Source organism: Abramis brama (assembly GCF_963993115.1).
Source record: "Abramis brama genome assembly, chromosome: 4".
Lineage (NCBI taxonomy): Eukaryota > Metazoa > Chordata > Actinopteri > Cypriniformes > Leuciscidae > Abramis > Abramis brama.
Window position 1 is genome coordinate 26,388,209 of NC_139966.1, and position 17,225 is coordinate 26,405,433.

General features: G+C 38.7%; 1 pseudogene across 1 annotated transcript in view; it reads left to right on the top strand.

The window, feature by feature from the left end:
* The window catches only part of LOC311080535 (NLR family CARD domain-containing protein 3-like), a 42,033-nt pseudogene extending 24,808 nt beyond the window's left edge, over nt 1–17,225 (top strand). Inside the window, exons 6-8 of the transcript XR_014609581.1 lie at nt 8,361–8,534; nt 12,863–12,909; nt 16,040–17,225. The product of XR_014609581.1 is annotated as an NLR family CARD domain-containing protein 3-like (transcript). The remainder of the gene's footprint in view (nt 1–8,360; nt 8,535–12,862; nt 12,910–16,039) is intronic.

Genomic DNA, 17,225 nt, shown 5'->3' on the forward strand with positions numbered 1-17,225 from the left:
TTAATTTACCATGTTCATGTAGAATATCAGTCCAGTGTAGTTGAACAGCTTGATGTTGGTACAGCTCTAAGAAAAAAGAAGAGACTTGTGTGAAAGTTTGACTCAGCAGGACTCAGTGGCATCTGGTCACTTTAAAAAAAAAAGAAAGAAAAAAGCAACTGTGAATATTTATTATAATTATTAGTAGTAAATAATAAATATATATATATATATATATATATATATATATTCCAAAATAAGAAGTATGGCTATTGTAATAACACTATTTCATTATTATTATTATTTTTAATAGAAAATACTGTATTTAAGAATAAATATGATATAGTAGTTAATAATTCGTAGGGCGGTATAGTAGGGCGGTGCTTTAACATTTCAAAGCCGCGATGTACAGAAAATCACACAAAGATATAGAAGAAAATGTATAAAAACATTTTGGATCAATAAAACTAAGAAATAACATAAATAACTCCAGAAAGGCCACACTGCAGACAGGATTTGCATTTCACATGCAAATCAAATTAAATCGGCTAAATTACCTGTGCGAGCAGGCTCTAAGTACAGCACAACATCGATGCACCGAAAAAATAATATCTAATATTAATATCTAATATAATAAGTCTAATATTGCCTGAGTAAATTATATTTAGCAATATAAACAACAAGGAATTATAGTAAATAGAGATTCAAAACAAAAAGCAATACGGAGCTTACAGACGCAAATCAACAGCAAAGCAGACAGGAGCAATCGATCAGACAGGATCTTAGTGTGTGTGTGTGTGTTAGTTCAAGTTCAAAAGAGAACTCGATGGACTCCACCGTGTTGTCTGTCTGTGTGCATGATACTGACTAATATTTCTCTGCATCGTGTGTGTATGTAACATTACACGTCATTCACAGACAGTGCATTCCCTGTGGTCTTGTCGCACTTGAATAATTTAAAACCATTTGCACGAATAAGAGCGTGATTATATAATGTAAATCTAGGTAAAGGATGACAGAAAAAAATAATTATACGTTATTGCACTAATATTTTAACGCGTTATTGGACAAAAATCAATTGCATGCGTTAATGTTGACAGCACTAATATAAAAAGTACTAGTGCGTTTTTTACATCATAATAACGCGCGTATTCATGCAAATACTTTTAAACCATTAAAGCGTGACATAACAAGAAAACGCGATGTGACTGCCCTGCTGACACAAACACACACACACACAACTTTTCTTTCCTATACATGTCAAAAGAACAAACTAATACATGCTACTTTTACCAATACCCCAATGTCTATTCTATCCCCTCCCCCACTTCAACAGTTATTCGTCAATTCACCTCATATTTTTGCCCTTACATCGACAATGTGCAATTATACCCCTTTTATAGTTACCTGCTGTCGTGCTGCCATGGCTTTAGCCTCAGACACTGTTCTTTTGGCACTCTGTGGAGACTCATTGAAGGTGAAACCAATGTCGTTGACCACAACCATCTCTGTGGACTTGCCGCATTAAATGTTGCCTCCATCCGCACCTTAACAACATAAACTTAGTTAATATTTACACACTCGACAACAATTTTCTTCTTTACGAAAACGCGTCTTTTGATTCTCATGAGCTTAACTGGACTCTTATTTTTTTCGCCCTCTTCAAAAGTTGCCTGCTTCTCGACAGTGAAAACGACAACATGTCTGAACTCTTCACGACTTACTTGCAGAAATGCGTTAAAATATTTCACTTTACATAGCGGCCATTGCTCCTGCAAGCTCTTGCTCTTCTGACTTCTCACTTTCTTCAGCCATTTGCACCGCATGTCCCACCACTTTTTCAATTCCAACAACAACATCAAGTTGGATTTTTACTTTCCATGCCTCACCGCACATCAGATGCTCCTCGACATTTTGCCCTTCAATAAGCAAATGAATGATGCCACCAGGTAACGCCTTATGACTGAATTTGTCACATTCAGATCCATTTCGTTACCAACTTGTAAGAGCGTGACTCGTCCACTGGCTGTATACTGGTAATTTTTTGGGGCTTTCTGAAGATTTACACCATTGGCATCTGTGGAACTGTAAAGCGGTATTGAAATCAAGCTGCCACACCTGGCATTTTGTGCACCTTTTTGATACGGCAATCTCAGCATGAACGATGCTCCCAGTGTAAGTGGTCACCTGCTCTTCCTCGACTTCAGACTGTCCAAAGGAACTTGCTCCAGCCACCTCTTTGATTTCCACAATTTCAGTATTGTGAGTTGTGGTTGGGAACACACATGCCAGATATTCCTGTGTGCTCAGATTGTGTATCTGATATGAATGACCACATAGCACCAACCCAATCTGTCCCACCCACAACTGCAGTTTGATATGTCCAGATGAATCTTGCACATAGCATGTCTGAGTCTCCACGTTTGCACCCCTCATCTCCACCATCTCTGTAGCCACTTAAACATGACATACTTTAACCTCTATTGTGCCAACCTAAGGGAAAAACATATAAACAATTATATTAGAAAACATTATATCACATGAAAACAACCAAACATAAATAAAAACATTATTTCTAAACATACATCTAGACTTAACATCAATAGGCTACCCTTGAACTGGGATCTATATTTTGTCCATCAGTTTTATTTTGATACACATGATACTATAACATTGCGGCTACATGAAAACAACCATTACTGGAACTGAAGCTTTTCAAATAAACCAGTCCCGTATCTCGAAAAAACACCAATCATATGTGATCGTTTGTCGAGCGGATAACCAAACCAATCATTGGAACAACTGTGTCGTCGCTCTGGAGAATCTGCACAAAATGACAGCCAACTGCTCTCTCAGTAATTTGAAAACATACGTCACAAGCACGTAACGTCAGCACTGTCTAAAGGCAGAGTATTAGTACAAAGTACTAGAATGGCCATAGCGGTCATTCTGACCGTTCACTAGACTATACTGAATGTCATTTTTGTCATGTCATGTCATATTTACATTCAAAGCTTCTATTGAGGTTTTAGAATGAAGCTTTGAATGTCTGTCATATTCTATATTCTATGCCTACCTAATTGGCCTACAATCTTTTTTAGTAATATATAATTGTGTAAGAGTTCATTCAGTTTGAATGTCAGTCAGCCTGAGCTAATGGTACACAGCTTATTAAGCAATCATGATTTATTTATTTATGTATTAATACATTAAAAGTACCATTTCAGCAACGAGAATGATGCTGAGCCAAATTAACATAAAGATGAGTTCTGGCATCTGGCGTATTTATTGAACCAATCAGATAAGAGTAAATCAAGAGTCAGCGAGAAGCTCATTTGACACTCAACGAGAGAGAATTTTGCCAAAACTGTAAGCGCAGCTAAAAGAAAGACGGAACTGTACAAATCGGGTTATTTCAGGAACTTTTTTGTCCCATGTACACAAGAAGTCATTTAGACATTTGCAACAGTTAATTTTTTTAAACAAAGGTTGATTTTATGTGGTCAATCTGTTTTGCAGTTCCTGACTCCACTGTTTTCGCTTGCCAATTGCTGTTCACAGGCCTGCAATGCTTTAGGACGTATTTTGGCAGAAAAAAACGTGCCAAAAGTGTCAGAAGAATACAGATCATATTTATTATGCGTTAGCATGATGCTGCAGTTTCACAATACATGTATTACACTTACGAATAACAGTAAAATGAGGCAAATATTTTATACAAATCTTATCTTGCACATTGCCAATTTAATTTACGCTTGATATCTTATGTACACTTTCACAAATCTTACCCTGAGCATGAGATTCTTTATGGAATCATTTTACCTTCATATAAAGATAAGTTTTAGCTTAGCAATAGCATATATAAACAACTAGAAAAAAAAGTAACGTGCTAGAAAAGAAATGGTGACGCGCATCTTCAAAGATGGGATTAACTATTTTGTGTTTGGCATTTTAATAAAATAACAATGTTAGAATAAAATATGCACACATTTAAGAAAAGTCAGGGTACTATAGCTATATGGGTTTTATTTCAACAAAGTTATTACATTGCAAAATTAAAAAAACGTCATAATGACTGCCTTGGTAGTTCTAGTGTTAAAATATCTGAATTAAGTTGTTTGAGATTACCGTTTGTTCTTGTGTTCATTGGATATATCGATATTTAAACCCATCATCAGCAATGCTGCTATTGGCTGGCGGCAAGACAGCAACATAATGACATCATATGAGGAGAACATCACACACCTGACAAAAAAAAAATGTCTGGACCTTTAAAAGGAAACAGCCAAGCTCGTTAGAGTTCATCTTCCTCCACCTGTGGCTGTTTAGTTCCCTCATTTACCTTTTTTGTGTATTTATACTCCCTGTTCTGTTCTACTCTTTGTCAGTTATTGTTTAATGTCATGCTTGTCTACATGTTTGTCACCAGAACACTCTGTTGACTATATTTAGTGATAAGCATCTTCCTTCCTCAGCTACCTGTGACAGCTACATGATTCCCAATTATTTTAATTATTTCACGATAATTAATTCTAGTATTTGTACAGGTTTGAACATTTTTGTAATTTGTTGTAATTATTCATTTAATTTTACCTGTGAAGCAGATTTGTTATGTGACAGCATTAATTAAAGCTGCAGTCAGCAAGATTTTTTTGATCATATTCACTGAAACCGACACTATGCTCCGACAGAACAACATAAATCAGCCGGTTTTCGAAAAAACCTGCGCTTCTACCTCCACCTAGAGCCTGTTATTTGTTTTGCAAAAATCCACTGCTCCCGGTTCTTCTGGTCCAATCAGCACAGGGCTGTGTGAGATCTGACTGTCAATCACAGTTTGTGCACACACCACAGATCCCCCTCCTCCCCCCACATGCACACGCCTGAATTTCGCAGGTGTGTTGGATTGTACGAAGCATGATGGCGGAGAGAAAATCTACTAACAAGCTTCCAATTCCTCGGTTATTGCTATCTATGGGTAGATTAGCCAGGGCAGCCTACCACCGAGTACTCCATGGTGTTGATCGATGCTGAAGAGACGGACGCATTCACAGAAAATCTGGTGCACACGCACTGACGAGCACGAACTCGATGGGAGGGTGCTCGGTGGTGGTGGGGGAGGGGCATGAGAGTTGTAAACATTACAAATTTTGGCTAAATCCCCTCAATCTGCCAGACTTGCCGACTACAGCTTTAAAGTTTGATAGCACAGCAGACAGTATATTTTACAAACTTATCTGCATCTCCTGCATGCGCTGCATCAAGCCACTCCCATAATAGCTGTCACCATTCAAACTGATGCACAGCAGGGCTTAGACTAACTGTTGGAGCCATTATATTGAATTGTATTTTTTGACACTAGAGGACGTATGAGTATTTTGACTATATTTAAATAAGGTGATGAGTTACAAGTGCGCATATGGAAGGTCAAACAAACTTTTTGACCGTGCTGTGTTGAGCGTTGTAGTGTGCAAGACTGTGCTCATGCCCAACAGTTTTGAAATTTTGAATTAAATATTTCGATTTTTTAGTAGTAAGTCAAAGTAGCAGTTTGCAGTTTTTATTTTTTGTTTTATTTGTTGTTTGCAATGCCAAATGGACAATAAATGGATTTGGCATATACACATGTATTCAGAAGGTATGGACAATGAATTTATTTTATTCAAGGCAAAGGCACGTGTCAGAAACAGACAAAAAAAATATAAAAAATGCGTCCCTACACTAACTGTACTTCATGTGTATAAGACTCTAATAAAATTATTTGGTAATTATTACCTCACAAAACTACACAAAATTATGTTATTTTCAAATTAGTTTGTAAATTATTATTGTTCCTGGTTCAATAAGGTACTCATGTGAGAAAGGAGTAGTGGCTGTGACAGACTTTAACCCTCTGGGGACCAAGGTGTTTTCTGGGCCCTTGAGATGTTCTGACATGCCTTGACATTTGTGCTTTTTTCAGTTATTTATAAACATGTTAATGGCAAAGGTGTAAATTCACTCTATATAGAACAAACAGGGCTACCATAATATGCGAGCAACGTGTATGTAGATGTTTGTATTTTTAAGAGAATAATGTTTATGCGTGGTTATTTGAAAAAATTAAAATGAAAGTTGCTGAATTAAGACCACAAAACACATATTAAATATGTGTCCACAAGACTTTTGACTAATGGATGTTGTCCCTTTGAGTTCTAGCTTCAAAATGATGTGAAAATAGTCTTGCTTTATCGTTCACAAAAAAAATACATTGATTTAAATGGTGTAAAACAGGTTTTGCTTGGAAAGCCAATATGCGAGGGGGAGGAGTAGTTTACACCTTAGATTACAACGTCCTACCCACTCTGCATAATGACTCTGCCTAATGAGCCATTCATTCAGATGTGACACTGACTGAGCCACAATGCAAGGACAAAAGATGTATTTAGAAGAAGACTTATATTGACCATTTAAGATTTCGCTTACATCTCTCTTGTAAATATGTTTTGCTATTTTATTAAAAATGTTACAATTACAACAATAATTACAATTTCAACAATATTTCAAGTGTACTCTTTCTTTGTAAAAAAGAAAAAGAAAAAAGATTATAGGATTAAAGATTACATTTTATCATATGTAGGCCTATTCATTAGTTTGAATATAGCCAACATTGGAACATCTAACATCTTAGTCTATGACTTTATTTTTTATAACGTTAGATATGAGCAGAAATTGCTAAACAAAAGCTTATTTGATGTGGCAGTATATTCTACAGTAGCCTAAAAACTGTACCCAAATCTAGTCAACAAGTGACTGACTGTAATGTTGTTTTTATGAAATATTAGGGCATATAAATGCTAATTTGCAGTTTAATACGTTGCTTATACAAATACATTTTATTTCAACATATTCCAGTCGATTTTTACTCATCTCAGTAGGCTATAGCAAAGCAGTTTATTCTTTCACACACAGACGCGCGATTCATATTTAGGCTAAACAGTTTTTACAAATATGTCCCCTTCATTCATCTCACAGAAAGGCGAGTCATATTATAGAAATGCGATTCATCTTTTTGCGGTTTGCATAGGCCTACACTAACATTATTCCATAACGTTATTCCACACTTGAGAAAAGAAAACAGCCTACCTCACTCCTCAGCGGGATCTGCTCCTCATATCAGGAGATATTGCTCCTCATATCAGCACTGTTCTGAGGAATCTTTTCTCCATAAGGTAGGCTATATTATGCCTCACTCCATCGCGACGCGCTTTGTTTACAGCTGATGTGGGCGTTTCACAGGTCTGAAATAGTTCTCAGAATTTGCGTTTGAATAGCACGCGCTCTCCGGGGAGTGGTCACATTACTTGTGAATTAGCTCGTAATGAGCTCGACTGGAGTCGCTCTCTTTTTATACAGATTACAGAAGCTGAGAATATTTGTTTTTTATATAAATTACTTAATTTAAAAGATGCGATCTCAAGCTTTATGCCCATGGGTCTGTTTGCCTGTTTGACTGAATTTTCGCGGAGTTATAGATCATTTTCGAACGCGTTTCAAATGGGAGTTTACTGACAGAGAGTAGGCAGAAATCGCATCATGTTAATTTTTCTTTATTTGTCAAAAAGCAAAACACTTTATTTTTATTGTGAGTATACAGAAAAAAAATAGAAACTGAAAAGGATCGATTGATGTATTACACGAAAATGAAAGATCAAAATTAACAGAGCATTTAGTGTTTTTCATTGCTAAAAAAAAAAAAAACGAGCAAAACGCGCAGGCGCGTTTTTGGTCCCCAGAGGGTTAAGTATCACCTCACTGCTTAAAAAAAGATGCAAACTAATAATTTTTTTATATGAAATAAGCAGGTCCCAAGCAGGTTTGAGCTTATGGACCTGTTGCTATGACAGCAACTCCGTGAGGAGCATCGAAGAACCTAACAATACTGGATCTCTGTTTTTGGGCCACTCATAACATGGATTTGAAAATGCAACGTGCCAAACATTTTCCCAAATTTGTAATGAGAACTGTATAAAAACTTGTTCTAAAAGTTTTAAGTTTAAGAACTTATTAAGTCTGTATAAGAACTTATGAAACTTAATTAAGAAACATTAAGGTGTGTCACTAGTGTTTTACTGTCATTAGCTCCCTGAGGTTTTCTGTTAGTATAAAAGCTTTAGTTATTTAATTTGAAGTTATTAAATAAAGTATTTAAGTATAAATGTGTCTGATGACTTAACTACATTTAGAAAAGTAAATTAACTTTTAATCATTCACACTTCCACAGACTCTTGTTACTTTTGTGACAAGACAACAGTTGCAAATACAAACTGCTCAGGTCAGTGTGTGATAGTCACTGAATACCAAACTAATGTCATGTGGATTGTTGATGTGTGTCTTTGTAGATTATCTGGCTGTATGGTGACAGAGGAAGGCTGTGGTTATGTGTCTTCAGCTCTGAGTTCAAACCCTTCACACCTGAGAGAGCTGGATCTGAGCTACAATCATCCAGGAGATTCAGGAGTCAAGCTGCTCTCTGATAAACTCAACCATCCAGACTACAGACTAGATACACTCAAGTATGTATAGCAGGAAGAGTTTTGATTAAACAACTCAAACAGCATTCACTTATTACAAACCAGCAGGGCCGGCAAGTGCCTATAAGTGAAATTGTCTAGGGTGGCAGCACAGTCAGGACAGCAATTTAAAATAAAATGTAAATTTTATTTATTTATTTATTGGACATTCGTTTGGAATTATTACTCTTATATCAACAGGTTATCAACCCATTAGTTATTCTTAATATAAATTAACATTCCTTTATTCTTCCTAGTAATGCCACTTCCATCCCGCCCCCGCCTTGTCTAGAGCGATAGTTGAGCTTTTGCCGGCCCCTGCAAAACAGTTAGACGTTATTTCTTTCATACATGTGCGCAATTATTTCCAGTAAATACACAGTTAAAGTAGTTCTAGTCAGGTCTGGATTAGAGTTTGATAGCACTTCACCAAATTATTTCAGTTATTTCAAAGGTCCTTACAGCCTACAACAGCAAAAGAACCAAAACCCACAAAGATACTGACCAGACAAATAAATATCAAATAAGATAAAAAATGACAAAACATTTTCATGATTTTCACATAAACGTTTTATATGCTTTCTCCCGCTCTTTCTCCCATATAAATGCCCACACATACAATACAGACACACACTGACATACACGTGCACAGAAACTTGTAAGTTCTGCCCAGCGACTTCTTCAGTAAAATAGTTTCGCAACTTATGTAGTATGACTGATAATACTGAAGAAACATATATGTATACAGTGATAGGCGTCATATTCCTATAGGTAGACGTGGATCAGCTGATGCAAGCTTGACTAACGTGATCTGCCAGAACTAACGCTACGCTTGATATCGTACACTTCAGTTATGTGCGATCTGTTGTGATATCACAATCATGTTGAATTGTGGGATATAGAGCTGCTTGAAGTGTACATCAGAGTAGACTCGCTCCCTCGGTCAAAATCGAAGGGTCGAGGGTCTTTCCATATAAACTTCCCTCACCCACTTGACAAAGTGGAACGCACTTCAAAGTGGCGACAGGGATTGATTCTGACAGTTTGTGCAGAAATTCTTTGGTTATGCAAACCGATTGTTGCAGCAGCTGTCCGGATGCCTGGTCTCAGACAATCTTGGAGATGAAGATGCTGGATGTGGAGGTCCTGGGCTGGTGTGGTTACACGTGGTCTGCGGTTGTGAGGCCAGTTGGATGTACTGCCAAATTCTCTGAAACTCCTTTGGAGATGGCTTATGGTAGAGAAATGAAAATTCAATCCACAGGCAACAGCTCTGGTGGACATTACTGCTGTCAGCATGCCAATTGCACGCTCCCTCAAAACTTGTGATATCTGTGGCATTGTGCTGTGTGATAAAACTGCACATTTTAGAGTGGCCTTTTATTGTGGCCAGCCTAAGGTTCACCCCTTGCCCCTAACCCTTGTTTTCGAGTGTATCCCTTGGCCCTTAAAACAGAGTTACAATGGCCAAGGGGTTTAAATATTCCCCTACGAAATGGAACAACCCTTCATGAACCCGATACGTCATCAGTCGTCAACGATGGCTCTGACGTTACAGAAGCGACGAGTTTTTACAGGATTTCTCCATGACAACGACTGACAACCGTCACAATCAGCCACGCACTACATTTCCCATAATTCACTGCCTCATCTTCACTGATTGCATTCACCTGTGTCTCGTCACCCTGTTAGTCTCCCTAGCCTATTTGTACCCTGTTCACCCATTCACTCTCCGCGAAGTTTTGTATGTTGTTACACTGCACTCCTGAGCGTTTCTTCATGGTTTCCTGTTTCCTGTTTCCGCTTTCCCCTGCCTGTTCCTCGGATTATTCTCCTGCCTCTGACCCCTGTCTGTGTTTCCCGGTTTGTTTGTTTGTTTGTTCGTTTGGACTGCTTACCTGTGTTTCGACCATTGCCTGTTTCTTGGATTACGTGTCTGGATTAACCCTAATAAAGCTGCATTTGGATCTCTACGTCTTGTCTCTGAGCAGTTGCGTAACAACAACGATACCAATATGCCGTCCTCCGCTGTGGCAATCTCTGTTGTATGGGCTGTATGCATCTTTCTGCACTTGTCTGCCGCAACTCGGACAAGAAAACGGAGACGTCTTCAACGCCTGCGAATGCTGATGGATACGTCTGTGGTATGTAGGATGGACAGCAAACATATTAACATATTGTGTTGCAGTTAGCCTAGCTAGATTGTGTGATATGTGTGCTGGTCTGATAAGATGGAATACCGTGAACAGAGATGGGCATAAATACATGGAAATTTATTTAAAATACAAATACAAAATACTTTTAGCCGTTTATGAAGCCATCTCACTGGTGATTCGCTATGTATTCTGGGAACTTTCTCGTAGCCCTCCGTTCGGAGTGTGCCTCTGAAAAATCTCTGTTTCGAGGGCTATGTAGCCCTACCCATCTATCGCAAGAACAAGAATCGGGACACCCTACCCCTAGACGTGAACGCGCAAAATGGAGGGGTAGGGCCAAGGGGTAGGGGCAAGGGGTGAATTGGAATTGAGCCTAAATAATCATGCTGTCTAATCAGCATCTTGATATGCCACACCTGTGAGGTGGATGAATTATCTCAGAAAAGGAGAAACGCTCACTAACACAGATTTAGACAGGTTTGTGAACAATATTTGAGAGAAATAGGCCTTTTGTGTACATAGAAAAAGTCTTAGATCTGAGTTCAGCTCATGAAAAATGGGGGCAAAAGTGTTGCGTATATAATTTTGTTCAGTATATATTAAAATGTAACTTTTTCCTGTGATCAAAGTTGAATTTTCTGCATCATTAACGTCTTCAGTGTCACATGATCCTTCAGAAATCATTCTGATTTGATGCTCAAGATATTTTTCTGATTAGTATCAATGTTAAAAACAGTTGTGCTGCTTCATATAATAATTCTTATTAATTTAATGTGTATTAATTTTATGTCAAGGTCAACCATCAGAGGCATAGCCATCATTTCAAAAGTTAGGAGGACAGTGTCCAGTGTAATACCAGTTTATTCTGAGCTTTGTCTGATTGACAGGTTTTATTTTTATTATCTCTTGCTTTTAAGTGGCTAAGAAAGACTATATTCTATTTATTTTGTTTCTAATGACAATTATATGTACTACAAACATTTCTGCATTAAATCATCATGAATTTTATACAATGTAATTTTTTTATCACAGAATAAGGCAGAAAATATAATTTACTAATTTTATTTAAAGGCTATGTCAGTTAGCACTGTACAATAATATATTGTTATGAAAATATGTTAGAGGGCGAAACAGACTTTAGACAGGCTTCTGTGGCAGAATAGACCTTTATCACACTTCCCATATTTGGTAAGTGAAGCAGTGTATCACTTCTTCTGGTCCCATCACAACACAATCGAAACTAATGGATGAATCCTCTCGCCGGTGTTACTGAAGCGTTCCCGGCTGCTCTAATTCTAAACAAACGACACCCGTACCTCAGTTTTCATGACTTTCCGACACAACAACTATTGAGGAAAGCATGGGTGTGACTGATACTGCAGGATGGTCCTTCTTTTAAAATAGTATGCGGGATAATACGCTTGTGTGCAGTATTCATTTCGAAACTGAGGAGTTTCTTTTATCTTTAACCTGCTGAAATGTTCACTTCCGAATGTTCATTCTGAATTATTTATTTATTTCGCAACTAACCTACTGCAGTCCAGTGCTCGACTTCTCATTAACAGTGTTTTTCTCTTACTAATCATATTTCATAACTGTTGAATTTACATTTTTAAATGAATTTGACTGAAATAATCACTTTCTCAGATCGGCTTATGTATTCATCAGTGTAATCATCAGAATATCTCTTATCCTGTCTCTGAAAATGTCTGGATTTTGAAATTATCCTGTGGATGCTTATTTTAAGAGGTTTATTCAACTAGGTGAATGAAATGAAATAAACTTAACCGGAAGAATCGATACTAACCAATTCCGCTGTGATAAAGGCCTATGACTGTCTAATGATGTACAACTAAATCGACAGAGCTGTGATGATAAACTAAGACAATATTTCATTACTACAGTACTCATTTCTTGCTAGAAATCACATCAAAAGTGAAACAGTTAGTCAAAAACATACATTTACGCTCAAACTGACCGCCAACTGCAACTTACAGATGAAATTAGAAATCATAATTGAAAATATAACGTGATAAATCGCCTACAGCCCTGCACTGCTGTGTGTCTATTACTAACCTGATATAAAGACAATGGAAGGGTCACTAATATAGATAAATCTGTGTGTGCTTATGTGTGAGTGTTTACTGATTAACTGTGACACTGTGTGTTTTGTAGTGTGGATCATGGAGGAGAGATCAGGATTACAGCAGGACTACACAAGTGTATGTACACACACACACACACACACACACACACACACACACACACACAAACTCCCACTCTCTCTCACTCACAAACTGTCACATTCACCACCTTCTTCATCGTCTGTGTCTTCACTACACATCCCAGAATCCTCTGTCATCATCACCTGCACCTGCTCCTCATCACCCTCATCATCATCACCGTCACCTGTTGTCTTTGTCATTATCTGTGTATTTAAGTTCCCCTCTCACTCCTTTTCATTGCTGGTTATTGTTTGTGTAGTTAGCACTCTGTGCACGCGCACTGTTTCGAGTTTGTTTGGATTCTGCCTATGGAAATAAATATTGAGTATTTTGTATCTTCGCTTGACCTTCGTCTTCATCCACCCGTTGACGTTACAGAATAACCAGCCACAAATATGGAGGAACGCATCCAGTTCATCAACCTGGCTCAGGGGAACCACGATATCCTGGACTTCTCCAGAAAGTTTTTTCATCTCGCCCTCAGCAGTTCCCTGGAGGATGAAACCCCTCAGCACCCTGTTCCGGATCGGGATCACATTCCATCGTCCCCTCGACCTCCCAGACACCACCGGACTATCTTGGAGAGAGACTGTGTTCCAGTGTCTGGTGAGTGTTGCGTCCTGGTCCGGAACGCCACCGTCTCCAGCCATCTTCGCCACGCCATCCATCCTCACCTATAGTCCAGCCGAGCCCGCACTTCATGCCAGATCTGCCGAGCCCAAGGCAGTATGCTTGAGACCTGAGACAGTGAGCGTCATGCCCGCCGCGCCTGTGACAGTGAGCATCATGCCCGCCGAGCTAGAGACTGACAGCGGCATGCCCGCAGAGCTTTTGTTTTCTTTTATCCCGCCGAGCTTGAAGCTCCCTTCGCCGTTGGTCCCGCCCAGCTCAAAGCCCTCTTCACAGCTGGTCCCGCCCAGCTCAAAGCCCTCTTCGCCGCTGGTCCCACCCAGCTCAAAGCCCTCTTCGCCGCTGGTCCCGTCCAGCCCAGAGCCTTCACCGCTGGTCCCGTCCAGCACAGAGCCCTCACCGCTGGTCCCGTCCAGCACAGAGCCCTCTACGCTCGTCCCGTCCAGCACAGAGCCCTCTCCGCTCGTCCCGTCTGCCCAGCCAGAGACTGTGCCTGTCCCGGTCCCAGATCCTGTTCCAGAGCCTGTCCCAGAGGCTTGTCTTGACGCCGTCACTCTCCCCAAGAATTTTTTTTGGGGGGGGGGCCATAGGTCCTCGCCGTGGCCACCCAAGGGCCCACGGCCACCAGAAAAGTCCTCTCCGCCATGGCCACCCGAAGGGTCCTCACCGCCATGGCCGCCCGAAGGGTCCTCACCGTCATGGCCGCCCGAAGGGTCTTCACCACCGTGGCCGCCCGAAGGGTCTTCACCGCCATGGCCCCCTGCTCAGTCTGCACCGCCGTGGCCCCCTGCTCAACCGGCACCGTCATGGTCTCCTCCTCAGCCTGCTCCGCCACGGTCAGCGATACCATCCTGGAGTCTCCTGTCTGTCCTGTCCCTGTTCTCCCACCGGTCACTGACTCAAGGATGCCCACCCCACATTCGTTATGTCACATTCACCGCCTTCTTCATCATCTGTGTCTTCACTACACTTCCCAGAATCCTCTGTCATCATCACCTGCACCTGCTCCTCATCACCCTCATCATCATCATCGTCATTATCTGTGTGTTTAAGTTCCCCTCTCACTCCTTTTCATTGCTGGTTATTGTTTGTGTAGTTAGCACTCTGTGCACGCACACTGTTTCGAGTTTGTTTGGATTCTGCCTATGGAAATAAATATTGAGTATTTTGTATCTTCGCTGGACGACCTTCTTCTTCTTCAACCCGCTGACGTTACACAAACACACTCACATTGTAACACTGTAATAACTTTCATTAGTAAATCATTAACAAACATATAATGCTCAATACATCATTAGTTAATATATATTCACATGGCTAGAAATATGAGATAATGTGTTGTAATGTTGTTATTGTTTATTAATGAACTTATTAAACTTTATACAATGATTAACAGATCATTATTTAATGTAAATTTAAATGTTTACAAAGCCCATTAAACTTTCAATTCACACGATCAAGACTGAAAATCTACAAATTATTTTAAAAGAAATTATACAATGATTAAAAGTTTATTTGGTAATGTATATTTGAATGCTATCTTTAAACTTAAGGTAATTTATTACAGAATGCTCTTTTTTTATATTTTTTATATAACAAATATTGTGAAAAAATTTGCTTAATTAGTAAAAGCACTTCACACTGTCATGATTTCGGTCTTGTGTTCCTCTTGTCTTGTGTGGACTTTTGTTATTTCCTGTCCTGTGCCATGTTTTGTAGTCTTTTGTAGTTTTTCTTTTCTGATTAACCACGCCCCCTTGTTATCTTGTTTAGCTTGTTTGCCTGTGTATTTAAACCTCTGTGCTTCAGTTGTTGTTTGTTGGTCGTTGTAGCTGATTCCATGTTCCTGTCCTGAGTTCTGTGTTCCATTGTTTGCCCTGGATTTCCTGTCTGTTTCATTAAAGTAGTGCTTGCATGTGGATTCTCTCTCCGCTTCGTTCCTGCCTCATCGTTACACACACATTCTTAATTTGACCATATTATTCAATAACTCGTAAGCACATCACTCATAGCTACCAAATACCTTTTTGCATTTGTACTTTTGTAAATGTAAAAAAGTGCATTAGTTAATATATGAAGTTTAATGGCATTTGTAGATTTTCAAGAAGTGTATGATCATATGAATGGAAAGTTTAATAACATTTGTAAGCATTTTAATTTACTTATTATGTAAATTTACTTAACAGATTAAGTTAATTTGTAAACAAGAACAAGCACTCATCTAATATTTCTAGCTAATTGAATATATATATATATATATATATATATATATATATATATATATATATATATATATATATATAAGCATTGTATAATGTTTGTTAATGATTTATTAATGAAAGTTATTATAAAGTGTAACTAAGTACAATGCATTCACACACATATCTGGTAAACTGTACTGAGACACTGCTGATATATTGAACATGAAGAGATCAGCTATAATAAAATATCAGACAGATTCATAATTCTTGATTCTGATGTGTTTTCTCTCCATCAGATTCCCATCAGTTCACTCTGGATCTGAACACAGTGAATAAACACCTCCGTCTGTCTGAGGGGAACAGAGTGATTACTAACACTTTCACAGAGCAGCCGTATCCTGATCATCCAGACAGATTTGATGTGCGTCAGGTGTTGTGTAGAGAGTGTGTGTGTGGACGCTTTTACTGGGAGATTGAGTGGAGTGGAGATATTGGTGTGTGTATATCAGTGTCATATAAGAGCATCAGCAGGAAGGGATCAGGTATTGAGTGTGTGTTTGGATATAATGATCAGTCCTGGAGTTTGGACTGTTCTTGCTCCAGTTACTCATTCATTCACAATACGATAGAGACTAAACTCCCTGTAAAGCCCATCAACAGTAGAATAGGAGTGTATGTGGATCACAGTAGAATAGGAGTGTATGTGGATCACAGTGCAGGAACTCTGTCCTTCTACAGCGTTTCTGACACAATGAGCCTCATCCACACAGTCCAGACCACATTCATTCAACCGCTCTATCCTGGGTTTAGGGTTTATACAAGATCGTCAGTGAAACTGTGTTGATGAATCAGAAAAACATTGCGAGCAAATGTCGAATTGTTGTTTGAAATATAAATCAACAACGTAAGAGGCTTTAGGCTTTAAAAAAAAAAAAAAAAAAAAACGAATAAGGGGCCGTTTTCTCGTTTATGCGTATTTCATTTCAAATTGGAAAACAAACTATCAAAATGACAAAAAAATGACTTTTACACACTTCCGTTTGCACTGAAAAGTATACATATATACACAACTAAAGCACACATCCACGTTTTATTTTGTATGTATGCGCGAGTGTTCTATGGATGTGTATGCGCGCATCGAGTTTTTATGTATGTGCGAGTGTTTATAGGTGTATATGCATGGAAGTTTATATGTATGTGCGAGTGTTTATAGGTGTATGCGTGCGTCAAGTTTATATGTATATGCATTCATTACTAACATAATATGTATTGGTATGGATTTCATATTAGTGTGCACGTGTATTTCATATATGTATTTTGAACATCCAATAGTATACATGTATATGCGAGTAATTTATAGGTGTATATGCACGTGTTATGTATGTATTGATAAGCGAAGTTTGATTTAAATCCTACGTGGCGCCTCATAGTTTCGTGTTTGTTTGGATTTTGCCTATGGAAATAAATATTGAGTATTTTGTA